General features: G+C 38.0%; 1 protein-coding gene across 16 annotated transcripts in view; it reads right to left on the bottom strand.

Annotated features, from left to right (window-relative positions):
- Nucleotides 1-14321, bottom strand: part of MAGI2 (membrane associated guanylate kinase, WW and PDZ domain containing 2) — a 775806-nt gene that overhangs the window by 415332 nt on the left and 346153 nt on the right. The window contains exon 1 of one of the 16 annotated variants that reach the window (XM_035347042.1): nucleotides 9845-10151. The exons of the other annotated variants lie outside the window; for them this stretch is intronic. The gene's annotated coding sequence lies outside the window, so the exon portion shown is untranslated. Of the gene's footprint in view, nucleotides 1-9844; nucleotides 10152-14321 lie in introns of those variants that run through there. 16 annotated transcript variants of the gene reach the window in all.

Below are 14321 nucleotides of genomic sequence, written 5' to 3'. Positions count from 1 at the left end.
GTAGAACAAATTCATCCCTCTACTTGGAACCAAAGGTGAACCTGCTCTCTTCCACTGCTAGGACTGTATCACTTATTTCAAGTGGTAATAACAGATTTACAGCATTGTGTATAAGATCAGAATCTATCTTGTAATAAAGCTTCATTGTGTTTCAGGAGTGCAGACACTTCTTCAGGGACTTTAAGATAAGTTTTAAAGCTTCATTCAAGCAGGTTGCATTCAGGTTGAGTTTCAAAGAACACGAATGACAGTGTTAGACAGTGACTTCCTACTAAAAAACACAGTTACCTCTTACTTTCAAATAATAATGTAGCACAAAACAGCAGGGATAACCGAGCATTTGCTCAGAGCATTCCACCATTTGCTCATACCTTTTCTTCTCTGTGCCTTTTCACAAGCAGGGATGCCAGGTGGAGGCCACAAAGGTTGGGTCTCCCCACCTTCAATCTTCCAGGAAAATTAGCAGATGGATCCCAAACTCTCCTTCCTCAACAGCTGATGGTTCACGAGGATTCTGAAAACCTGCACAAAGACTTCTGCCATAGCAAGTGCTCTGGCATAGAACCTTCCCAAAACAACCTTGCTGGAGATGACCTGCTAAACCCAGGGTCTTTCTGGGAAAGGGGAAATCACAGGGATTGGCTTGTGAGGGAACATTTGAGAGGGAACAGCATATGCACAATAGGCAAAGAACAGTGCCTGGTGTTGAAGGGAAGGAACCCCATGCCCTGAAAGCTTCTCCTGCCTGGGGAAGGTGACTAACTCTGGTTTAATGTTCTATGTGTTGATCGAACCACACTATCCAGCTCACAATTATTATTATTTTGTTAGTTTCCTTTTGAAGACATTTGTCCCCCTACCCCTCAGCTCCCATAAGGCAAAAACTACCATTTCTGTTAAGGTAGCATGGTGGCACCTGGGTGCCAGCTTTCTTGCATTTGAGTGAAACAGTAACCATAAAGAAGGGCTCGTAAGAGGGCTTGTTCTCCATGTTAAGACTTCCCATGATGGGGAACTGCTGTTGTCATTTCTCTGAAGAATAAAATAGAACAGTTTCATGATAATTGTTTTATTTCCATGGTGAAGTGAAGGAAAACCTGTAATTCTTTACCATGACAGCCTGAGGATGCACAAGAGTATTCCTGTTTCTGCTTTCATTCATTTTAATTTTTCTTTCTCGGTTCTCTTAATTTTGTTTTTGTTGTCTTCCCTGTTTCTCTATAAACTCTTGGGTTTCTTCTTCTTCTTCTTGGAGCTTTACTTCAGGCTCTCTGTACTTCTTCCTCTCTGCTATTCCCACACAGCTTGTTTAATGTTCACTCTCACATTGACCTCTTTGGTTCAGTGGTCACTGGTCACAATCCTGTGTAGACAATGGCCAATTCTCTCTTTCAGCATGGAGGGTTCAAGCCAAGACTCAAAGACAGCCATTTCAAAGAAGGTCAGCTATTATAAGGAAAAAAAAAAAAAAAGAGCTGTCTTTTAGAGACAACTGTACTATACTAACAACAAAAAGGTATTTGTTTATCAACATCTATCTATTTCGTATCAGTGACTGCTCACACTATTGGAGGAGGATGGGAGAATCCTACTAAGGATGAAAAAATAGAAAACTCATATGCACGCTTGTAAGAGGAATTGGTGTTTGAGAAGCATGTCTACAAAAATGAGGGATAAATGTTCCTGTAACAGAGAAGAGAGGACTTGAAGAAGCACTACTATAATTAGAAGTGTATTCTACATCAAATATCTTAATACCTTATGTATGCATTTGTGTATATATATATATATATACACACACAAGCTTTTGACTTTCAAAGTTTTAAAGTATTTGTAACAATGGCAGGCAAACCTGATGTGAAGATATGACACTCATCACCAAGGCAGCAGTAAGTTCAGGTGAATGCGCAGCAAACCAATTTTCCTCCGTGATCGGGTCACTCTGTACTGAGGTGCAGAGGTCTACTTACATACACATCAGTGAGCATGTATCTATAGGACCAACGTTGGAAATGACATTTCTTCTGCATTGTGTAGCCATGTAAACATCATGCTTTAAATGAAGAATGTCATATCACTTGGAAAACACCACAGTATTTTGGCAAATTATGTTGGAAATTGGAAGATAAAAAAGGGAAAAGTTACTCTATTCTCTCCCGGCTCTTCTACTTTTCCCAGAGCATCCTCTATTGACCAGTGTGACTAGTAGGATTTTTTTTTATTTTTTATTTTTTTTAAAATACTCTGTTTTTACTCCTGTTAAGGAAGCAAATTTCATATCAAGCATTTAAGATATTTTGACATTAATTCTTGGAACTTCAGTTTCAGACTGGACTGGATGATCACATATTACTGCAGTGCTTTATACACAAAAGTTTTATACACAGAACTGATTTACACAGTACAATAAAAAATATTGTGTGGGATGAGAGCAAGAAACTGCCTTCCAACTTCATGAGCTACCATCCCTGAGCCGGTGGGTCTCATGCATTGATGTTTCTAGCTATCCTTATAGCCACAGTCCTGATGTGGGTAGTGAGAAACTAAGAACCTCAGTATTTCCTAAAAGTCTTGGTCAGTCCTGTAAGAGAGCATGGGGGCATGTGGGACTTTCCCATTTAAATGGAAGTGGGAAAATGAAATGAATGGGAGAAGAACTTGTTCAAGAGTTGGTCACTTTGTACTAGTCCCCTGTCAAGGAGGTCTGCACATATCTTCTGTAGATACATAAAAACAAAAATTTATCATGGCTTTTAGGGAAGCTCTGGGAGACAGCAGACTGCTTCATCTATCGAGTCTTGGCAAAGGAAGAACACTAGCATCAATTATGCTGAACTAGCAGACTATACCAAAGCAGCAAATTTTCTGGTGCTGTCTCTCCTTTTATTTATTTCTTGCCTGTGTGTTATCACAACTATACCATACAGAATTTTCTTTGGAGCATTCTTCTAAACACAACAAGACAGCACATATTCTTTATCCTAACAGAGCAGTGCACAAGGTACCCACCATATCTTACTTCCTCCGAGTAACTTGAGGGGAGGACAGGGTGAGATAAAGGCAAACTACATTTTCCTAGTCAGAAAGTGGTGAATCTCACAGAAGGCAATGCTCAAGTAGATGAGTACACAAAAGCAGGAGATGTAGAAAAATCCAGCTTTTGTTTCCTCATGAGCCATTGTGGGAACTGGGTCCAGGTACTTAAAGACCCATCTGCACATAAATTCAGGAGCAGTGAGCAATTAAGAAAACTTGTTAGGAAGGACTGTGAAATCTTGACTATCTCTGTAGAAGGGACTTAATCACCTCTTCATAAAAAATGATCATGGACTTTCTCTGTCTTGTCCTCACAATTTGTAAAACACTCATGAACCATGGCAAATCTCTGTGACTTTTTAGTAAAGTCACACGCACAAGTATATATATGTATATATTGTGGAATCTCCGAATCTGACTCCTTTATGTATCAGCAACAATGTAGTTTTACTCAGGCTCCCCCATATAAGGGGCAAAGAGCATTTACTACTGTAATTTAACACTACCATTATTTTGTTGGTGTGAAAGTAGCAGAAAATGTGCTTCTTAAGTTTAGTTTTGAATCCTGATCAGAGCATGTAGTTCACACAGTAATTAATAGGCAATAACTTCCACAGACAGGGAACATAATTACAGTGTCCTGATTCCCAATGTCTGAAGAATAATATCCATCACCTGCTGAATCTGCAGAAGGAAGGGTAAAACGAACAAACAAACAAACAAACAACAACAATAACAGAACAGAGAACCCTATTGGACTCCCTGCATTTTACAGAAGGACTTTCCAATACACATGCAGGTGTTTTGGGATGATGATGGCACTGCAGCTGGCTTGACACCAACATTGACACCAGATGACAGATGTGAAGGCAGAATGGGAGGCAATAGAAATGGCCTATTCTCCTCTCAGTTATTCTAGGTTTTAAAATACTGCAATACAGGGGGGAGGGGAGGGGAGCTAGGAAAGCTTTGTGTTATCCCTTCCTTTCATGCATCATAGTCTTTCTACTACAAGGATAAACACCAGACAGCCAATAAAGATGTCTGGATTTCTGGGTGTAGGAACTTGAAAACAAATGATGCAAGAACATCCAGACCTGCACAAGCTCCTCATTTTGTTCCTTAGAAGTTCTTTCTATTGTACCTTCTGAACAAGATAAAACAAGGCACATGTTCTTGACATTCAGGAGGTACAGGCAAGCTTTGAAGATGGAGGCACACATGCTTCCAGTTATCCCAGTTACAGACACTGAATGATTATGAACTGACCAAAGTTTTTTATTCACCCTTCCACAAACCTCCTTAGATGTTCTAGATTTTCCAAGTACTCCAGAAAGCTGGTGCCAAATTTTAAGGAGTGATACCAAGTGATCCTTTTTAGTTTCTATCAAAATCCTTGTATGAAAGGATTGGGGGTCCCGGAGGTCCTGTATCTGCTTAAACCAGGACCTTGAAAGTGAAGACAGAGAGCAGCCACAGCACAGGAGTGCCATAACTATGTGCTCCTGTTGGTGCAGGTTTCTCAGCAGATGGACAGCTGCATGGCCAAGTCCAGAGTGAAGCAATACATATTCAATTAGTATGCTCCAATCAATCCAGCCCCCAACAGTTCCTAAATCTTTACTAACTTCAAGCAATGTTCACTTTCTATTATCTAGAACAGACTTTTATAACTTATGTTGTCTCAGTCATCAGAGGAGCATTCTAGCTGCAATCATTTTTTTCACACTGTACATCACTGCAATTTAATTGTTTGACTGGAAAGGAAAGGATAACTGAGAAAGAGAGCTTTTATTGTGATCTTCTCTCTATTGTAATGTTTCCCACACTCATGCCCATTTGTGTTCCATCACCTCTAGTTTATGAGCATTTCTGTCAATGGGAATTGTCATGGCTGTAAAGATTTAACTCCTAATACCTTCAGATTAAAGAATATTTCCCAGGTACTTTCTTCTTATTTATTTATTTATTTATTTATCTATTTATTTTGGTCACGTTCAATGACCACCCACTGCCAATCGTATTTGCTTGTTTTCTTTGTTTAGAAGGCCCTAAATTTTATTTAACCTGAGCCCCTCTGCAGGATCAGTTTTCTTTTCTTTACTAAAGGCATCTGCTCCTGAGTGTAACATGGCACTGGAACCAAGCTCTAAACCTTATCAATCACACTATCCTTTAGAACTATTCATGTAATTATATATGTATTCAGTATACATATTCAGATGATCAAAGTGTCCTGAGAAAGCCGCCAGCTCTCACTGCTTTCTTTGGCACTTTTAACCATAGGAATATTAGCTAAGTTCTTTACCACAGATTTGATTAGTATTGGGATGAAAAATCATTTCCTTTTTGTTATGGGGAGACTGATGAGATCAAGAGTATTTTGTTTCATAGGCATCTGGATATGCCTTTTTGGACAACCTACATGCCCAGTATCTAATTCCTCTGGTTTCATTCAGACCAGAGGAAGGGCAAGTGGCAGAAAGTGTATCTCAGTGTTTCAAGAGCATGGGGCCAGGGCAGGAAGGGGAAGTTATGGATGGTTGGCAGGGTTAAATCAAATAACATTTCCATAAATAAAGAACTTTGTGAGTGGTAAGGAAAAAAGTAGGAGGAAAAAAAAAAAAGATAGCAGGATGATGACAGGAAAAAGAAGGAGAAGTTGGGTTAAAAATATCTTGCATCCTTCCAGGCGAGGGTGGATTTCTGTCTTCAGCTGAATAAGTCAACCTGACCTTCTGTGCTCAGAAGAACAAGCTTGACCAGTATAGTTTTGAGTGAACCCTACTGTTGGTATTTCATTTTCTACAAAACAATGGACACTTCCTAATACTTGGAAATGTTCTGTATATCATCAACACCAAAGGCAACCACAAGAATCAGCTTCCTCTTTGTCCTTTGGTATAATATAGTCAGGAGAAAAGACTGACAAGATGGATCTGTTTCTGAAATATTTATCTAGTGCCAGAAATGGTGAAGACACATGGGTATGGAATGTGCTATATACATGTGGAAGTGATGATAGAGGAGTAGCTGAGAAATCCTTATTAAAAGAAAAAGAAACTACACAGATATAGTAAATTCTGCTTACCATACCATTTTCTTGACTCTATGGGCTATGACCAGTTCTGTTGTAGTGATATCATTTATAACAAAATTGATTTAAACTGGTTGCAAGAACACAACCGGGAACATGGCCTTTAATGTTCTTAGGCTTATTTTGCGGTGAGAGTGTGATGGTTTCTATACAGGCATTTGCTGCTGAAATGGGAAATAGGTGGGCTGTTTGCTGAGTCTGTCAGCTGGAACACTGACAATCGCTACTTGGACTGCTTCAATGCAAATACAATTTTCTCCAACTTCAATGCTCTGGGTCTGATTCTCCTTTCATGTTAGTATACATGAATCTACTTCATTCTTTTTATTTTTGATTTACATCACAACTATTAGAAAACTCTGTCCTTGATGTTTAACCAGAGCATATTTTTACACAGCTTGTAGAAAATGATGGTGAGAAATTTCCAAAGCACCATCATTTTATTTCTACCTTTCTTTTCCCATCCCCTTTTACAGAGGTTCAATTTGTCAGTTCTTCATCCTTGAAGAAAAAAAAGTGGATTTGCAAGCAAGGTCCTTGAGTAGTTTTCACCTACTAATGAGAATAAATGTTAAAAGTCTTGCTTCATTTCTTAAATCAGATTTTCACTGTTAAAACCCACTTTAGATAATGTTGTGCGTTATTATCATATAATCAATAGACAGTACTACTAGTTGAATGTGTGTGTTTCATTTGGATTACATTTGCTCATTTTCCTTCTCCTAGAAACTTTTCTGCCTTTGGTGAATCTTCAGACCAGTTTCTTGAAATGTGCTCAGTAAGTTCTGAAATGTAATCTGGTCCCGTTCAGTATCAGACTTCCATGGTTTGTGATTATGTACATACACATCTGGAAATCAGCCTGATTTGCTTTAGTTTCTAAAACTGCAGCTGCATTCTCTTGTGTTATAAATACGGTCAACGTGAATTAGGCATCTGGAATCTTCCTGTCACTCAAACTATTTCAACTCCATTTATCTGGAATATCTCTCATTGACATTCTTGCTTGTCTGATGGTTAGCAAGATGTTTGTTTTCTTTTTCACATTCCCACAGTGCAATTGTGTCACTTTCCATGAAACAAACTGTTTACTACTGTCAAATTATCTACCTTTACAAAAGCAATAATGGGATCTGCATGCGGTGTTAAAGTTCCATTTTCATTCCTCTCCAGCAGTAGTGGAATTTTCTACCCTAACTCCAAGCATTTATGTCTGTGAAAAATAATTTACAAAGACTGTAACAAGTTTGGCAAGTAACACTTGGGGTTTTTATGAGTACTCCACACAACATGCTCTCTAATTACCAACCAAAATATAATACTTCTTGCAATGGGTAAATGGCACATTTATATTATTTGCTTTCTAGGAAGGAAGCTTTTAAAAATATTCTTCTCTTGCTGAAAAGAGAAGAGAAACTATTACCTTAAATCAGAAAGAAAGTATGGAGTTTAGTAAATTCACTGATTTTTCAAAAGCATCCATAGACATTATTAAGCAGTCACAAAAATAGCACCGGCCACATTTTCTGGAGAGGATCCATACTACTCACAACTTCTCACAGACATCCTTCTCTCATACTCGCCCTACTTCTGCACTACGGGCCACCTTTTCTGAATAGTTATAGAATAATAGAACACTGAATAGTTAAAGAAGTGGTTTTCTCTGGAACTACATCCACTGCCACCCCGTGAATTACACGGCACAGATCACTGTAGAGAAACACTGGCCCCTTCCTTGCTCCCCTGCCTTCACCTCACACATGCACAGATGGAGGCATCTCCCACTCCTGGTTTCCTGAGCTGGAACTTCTCCTGAGGACCATCGAGGCAGAGCTGGGTTGTCAGGCTGAGTGTCTATTCAATATGAGGTGCTTGCCAATAAGCACACTTGTAGTACAATTAAAGTGGTACCTGCCTCCCCCCTCCCTCCCCTGCTCTGTCTTGTAGTATCTGAATGTGAACTTCTCCCTTGGATAAACAAACAATAGCACTGACAGGTATACATCTGCCCTTTAATGAATTTATTCTCATGCCTTTTTTTTAGGATTTTCAGTGCAAATTGCTACTCACTACTGGCTTTTTTTTTTTTTTTTTTTTACCTGTGTCGTGGGTGGCACGTTATCTAAGACATGTTTTCCAACCCACTTACCTAATTCCAGCAGTACAGGCAGAAGCTGCTTTATTAGCTATATTTTTACAACTTATTTCCAACAAACATTTATTATTATTATTAATATTATTATTTTTCTTTGTGAGCAGGAGTATTGGCATGAGGTTCTGATTTCAGGTAAAAGAATCACTGCCTGCGACAGTGCCTCAGCTCTTCAAACAGAGATTTAAAAGCAAGCAAAGCAAAACAAGCCAGTCAGACATTATCAGTGAGAACGGTGATTAGAACAAACAACAATACAGGGGAAAAATGCATGGCTATTCAGAAACCGTCTTTGGGGGACTGAAGAAGAGATATGGAGCCATTTTTCACTAGGTTCATGAGAAAATGTCAGCACACAGATGCTACTGTACTGTCAGATTGCATCTTAATTTGGCCAAAGGGGACCCAGGCAGTCACCCCTCACAGACAAATTTTAAAGGCCCATTACAAATCTGATTTATTGGTTGCTAAGAATCTCCCTGCTATGGTCTGCAGATTTTGCATGACATAAAGCTGAAATCCAGCTACAGATAAATGTCTGCTTCTCTATATGACTTAAATCCATCTGAATTCAATATTTCTTGGACATCGGTCAATCCCACCCCTGCTTGCCCACCCCTTTTCTTCCTGATACCTTAAGGCAGTTTACTTCAGAATGAAGCAGAGCATTAACCAGTGCAAAATTGCCAATTTGTATATAACTCTCTTGCTGCCATTAATAATAATAAAGATGAAAAAAAAGAAAAAAAGAAAAAAAAGAAATGCCTTTTGTTCTAAAAAGGCAGGGAAAATGTTCAAGAACAAAAGAAATGCATCTGCCCAGCAAGAGAAAGGAGAAATTGCTGGCATTTCTTTTAGATATTAAGGCATGTTGGTGTGACAACCTTGCAAACACAAAAATGACATGGGAATATTCATTTGTTTTCATCTTTCACCTTTTTTGAAAATTCTATCGGCTTTTTGTTCAAATAAACAAAAAAAATCACATTCCCTGCTTTCAGTGAAAAGCATAAGAGCATGAGAGTGAAATGCATTTGGAATTGCTAAAGAAACACCATTCAAACTTGTTCTCCTTAAACTACCCATTGTTACAATCCAGACAATGTACAACAACAATCACAGCTCAACTTCTAGCCGTGCCAGCATCATTGGAAATTCAAAGTCAACAGCTCTTTTTATTTCCATAAAAATCATAATCAAAGCCTGCATTTGCAGTTTCCCTGGCAAAAACCTAACAGCAGCCAAACCATCATCTGACGATTAGTAAAAGAAACCTACAATTCATCTTAAAGCACGGTGTTTCGAACAGGAACTATTGCACACAAAGACAACATCAAAAGCAACACAAGAATCGTGCAAAGCAAGTCCGACTCAGCCCAAGTTTGGATTGAACATCTGGCTGAACACGGTAGTGCCTCTGATTTTGATTTTGTTTTCTGGGATTAAAACCCGTCTAATCTCTTTAACTGACCCCATCTCAGGTCCCAGCTACACTGCTTTACAAACCGAGAGAGAGGGGAAAAGATAAAAAGCAAGGAAGAGAGGCAGTCTTATCCCACCTTTCCATGGCTCTCAGCCCGTCTGTCTTCTCATGATCTGCAAACCACCTGTACCGATCCAGCCCATCCTGGGGGCAGAAAATATCTTCCCGGTAGCTGGAGTCTCAGCCGTGCTTTGATTTTTTCGGCACGAATGTCTAGAATCTTCTGCTTAAGCCAGAGCCGGCAACACAAAACTGCAGCTGAGCTCTTTTGTTTTCCCTCCTCTCCAGGGCTGAGGCAGCGGCACTCCCGGCGCTCCCGCTCCTGTCCCCACCCCCGGCGGCCACCGGGGCGCTCAGCACCACCGCGGACCCCAGCCCCGAGAGCCACCCCTTACCCCGGCCCTCCCCACCGCTTCCCGATGGTCCTCAGCGAAGGGGGCATCTTTAGGTGGCGGTCAGTCAGGTGATCTCGCCGCTAAAACCAGGAGGAATGCTCGGGGATGGAGCGCATGGAGCCGCGGTGGTTTTCAAACTAGCCGTTTACATTACAAAGCAGAGAGAAAAATGCAGCTCTCTGAGATCATTTGGCATGCTTTTGCTTTCCATTTCTCCTCCAGCAGCCCGCAAAAGCAGGCACACTGGAATGATATGTAATTAAACTTTTTGGTGGGAATAATCATACATGATTTGTATACCATGAGACTCCTAAATATTTAAAAGTAAGGGGTTATTCCTAAATAGCCATAATTATTTCTCATATCGGAAAAGAGATGCTATGCTGGTTCTGTAAGAGCCTTTCCAGCTTCTTTCAATACTATTTTTCTCACAATGCAATATTTAAATATTTATGCTGAAGCCATATTTAATATCTCAACAGCAAATGGACCGTACCCAACAGAAAACAATTATTAGCTCTCCATTCATATTATTACATTGTAATTACAAATATCTTTGACATAAGGCACATTATGTGTAAACCTGACTTTATGAATTGTAGTTTATCCAATGGTCCCATTCCCTGGATTACCCTGATTAAAGTTACCATACTGTGCAGGGCTTTTGAGCTTAGACTTCAAATTTTGAAGTCTGTAGACCCAGATTCTGTGAGAGTCCTAGTTGCTGCCAAGTTTTCAGAAATACCCAAAGATTTTTGCAAGTTAGGTTTACTTGCAAACATGTTTTGAGTAAACCTTATAAGAAGCAAAGATTATAAGTCTTGATAGAATAGTGATTTTTTTAACAGTAGCCATCATTAATAGTTTTCTATCAGGTTTAATAAGACTAGAATTTCATCTAATATATCTCCTTTGTATTCATTGTAAAATGTTAGGAAACAGGAGACACTTGCAAAACTAGGAACAAAGGGTAGAAGTAGGTATTCATATTTAATCAGTCTTTCTGAGAATATTTAAATATGTAGAAATTATATATCATCTATCGTAGAACAAATCTAAGTCCACCCTCCTATGACCATATTCTTAAAGCCTCAAGTTAAAGCCAGAAACTGTACTTATCCATCCATCCATCCATCCATCCATCCATCCATCTTCCAGCACAGACATTTCCTATGCTTCCCAGTGTTTCCAGTAATATCATAAAGGACCATTTACCCAGCTCATATTAACTGATCTGTACATATAACACACTTCAATCCATATGACACTATACATGGAACACAAATTTCCATTTTTGTTTTCCATACAATCAGTCTTATGATATAAGGTATTTCTCTCTCTCTCTCTCTCTCTTTTTTTTTTCTTTTTTTTTTTTTCTTTTTTTTTTTAATACTGAGGGAAAAGTGCTATACAAGATATTATGGATTATCTACACCAATATCATAAGTGAAAATTCAAGTTCTTCCAAACCAGCCTTTCTAGTGGGTGTAAAAAATGCTCTGGAGTTTAGATTGTGCTAGATTTCATTGGACTATATGTTGAAAAATTTTTAGAATTGGGATTCTTGTACTGCTAAGGTAGGCATGTCCTTATAGAAAAACATTTAATGCCTTTGTCACTTGACACTTGAACACCTTTTTACTGATCTCAAAAATGAAGACCATAAGAACCCTCCAAAGCCAGAAGAAGCAGACAATTCCACATCTGTCATCCAAGTTTCTAGATGTAAGTAGAATTCTGCAGTATTTTGGGAATCTAGAGTCTTCCAAACTTCATTTCACTCCCCTGAAGTAGCAGTAGTGAAAGAAGGGATGAGGGGGAATGATTTTAAACTAAAAGAGGGAAGACTTATATTAGAGGTTAAGAGGAAATTCTTCACTCAGAGGGTGGTGAGGCACTGAAACAGGTTGCCTAGAGAGGTTATGGATGCCCCATCCCTGGAGGTGTTCAAGACCAGGCTAGATTGCTCTGAGCAATCTGATCTGAAGGGTGGCATCCTTGCCTATGGCAGGGGGGTTGGACCTAGATGGTCTATGAGGTCCTTTCCAACCCAAGCCATTCTATGATTTTATATTGGCTAGAGTGGGTCAAATAGAAGAGAGTCAGTTGTGAAAATCATCTGTTGAGGCTAGTACAAAGTGTTCTCACTCAAATTTCTCTGGAACTCATAACACAAAGTTGCACGGATATTGATGTTTTCTAACTTAGAAATTAGCAAGTCTTTTATTGCTATAACATCAACATAAAAACTATTTCGAGGAGATAAATAAGCTTGAAGCATTACTTCTGGAACGGCAAATAGACACTATTTTCTTGCCATCCAGTAGTTACAATACTGTGTAAATCATATGGGCTGCTGGACAAAATTCCCAGCCTAAACTGAACAACCACGAACATACAGTGGATCCACTCTGTGTACAGAACCCTCATTGAACATGATGACTTTCCTGATGAGCAAGAGGATCACATCATAGGTATGCATATGATGGCCACCAAAAACATTCAAAGCAGAGTACACTACAGATTTTCAAAAATGAATTACGTTCACCTAATGTGCAATTTAGTTTATTACTATCAAAATACTCTCATTTAATTTCTAATAAGATAATGATTTTAGACTTCTCATAAAGCCTTTTGTAAAGTCTAGGCTGCCATACAAATTGATAGGAACAAGAAATATTAATATTCAAGAAATATATTTTATATTGATGGAGTAATAAGTACATGCCTAATATACTGGAAGAGGTGGGAAGATAATCTTCCACTTAAAGGGTATATGGATATACACATTGATTTATAGATATATATGTATACATGCATATGTATATATGTATACATATATATATATGTTTATGTATACATGTATACATAATTAACTGGAACCATATAATAAATATGGATGAAAATCTGTCTCAAGAATGGAGACAATAATTATGTTTCGGAAATAGTGTGCAGTAATACTTATCAAAATATAAGTGCACAAACTGGTATTTTGCTCCTTGAGAAGTAAATACTTTATTTTATTAATCATTAAGTCTATCTTCTGTAATCCCTTGAAAATATCCTGGCAAAATCAGTGTTTTTAAATTATACTCTTTTAAAAATTAGAGCTTTAATTTGAACAACAACACATACATAATCAAATTATTAAGGCATGACGAAAATAAATTAATGGTCTACTTTGTTACAGAAATACTCTCAGTATTTGCAATGTTAATTTCAAAACAGTAAAAATATGCATATATCAACATAAAAAAAAAAAAAAGCAATAAAACCTCTATTTTATTTGTAATAGTTATCAACCTTAAGGCTGGATTTATTCCTAAAAGAAGCCATAGAACCAGGCTGCAGTTTTTCATTTTATTTATATGCAAGTAAAAGGTTCATGCTTAAAAATAAAACTACATCCAATCAGTAGGAAAAGGGATGTGTTGTATAAGTATATTTAAGAAGTCTTTTTGAATTTTGTGCAGTAAGCAAGCATGAATGTTTTGCTTTTCCATTACTCTTCAGATTTGGAATTTGCAAGTCCATGTTTCAAAAGTAAGGTGAAAGCAGATAAAACTCTATTAGCTTACGATCCTTAATGTCAGTATTACTGGTGAGTAAAAATATAAAAATGCATATATGTTACACATAAAATATACACAATTGAGGGAAACCATTACAAAATTAGCACTGACAATATTATAAGTAACTTACACCTTCATAAAGACTAAAAGTTTTAATCACAAAGGTCAACAATTTTGGAATAGATTAGATTTAGTTTTGGGATGTACCTACAGTCCTTTGTGCTCAGAGGAGAAACATTGCCAAGAGGAAAGAGAAGGAAGAAGGCTGGAGGTACAGATGTGGTCCTTTTCCAGTGACATAAATAAGCCATTTGACATGTGTAGGCTGTGACCCGTGCTAGAGATAACATTTAATGTGGGCCTCACTGTAGAATTAGTCATTATCTTTGACTTTAAAACAGACATAAACAAGTGAGAGATGATGAGCAAGGTTAATACATATAGCCTTTGGATCTCCCAGCATTCTCTTGTTAATTTGTGGAAAGGCACAGGAACAGATCATGGGAACTTTCTGCTCTTCAAAGGCCAGCTGAAAGATTTAAAATAAAATAAAATAAAATAAAATAAAATAAAATAAAATAAAATA

The sequence above is a fragment of the Oxyura jamaicensis genome, chromosome 1 (genome assembly GCF_011077185.1).
Source record: "Oxyura jamaicensis isolate SHBP4307 breed ruddy duck chromosome 1, BPBGC_Ojam_1.0, whole genome shotgun sequence".
NCBI classification, from domain to species: Eukaryota; Metazoa; Chordata; class Aves; order Anseriformes; family Anatidae; genus Oxyura; species Oxyura jamaicensis.
This window is presented reverse-complemented; position numbering and strand designations above follow the sequence as displayed.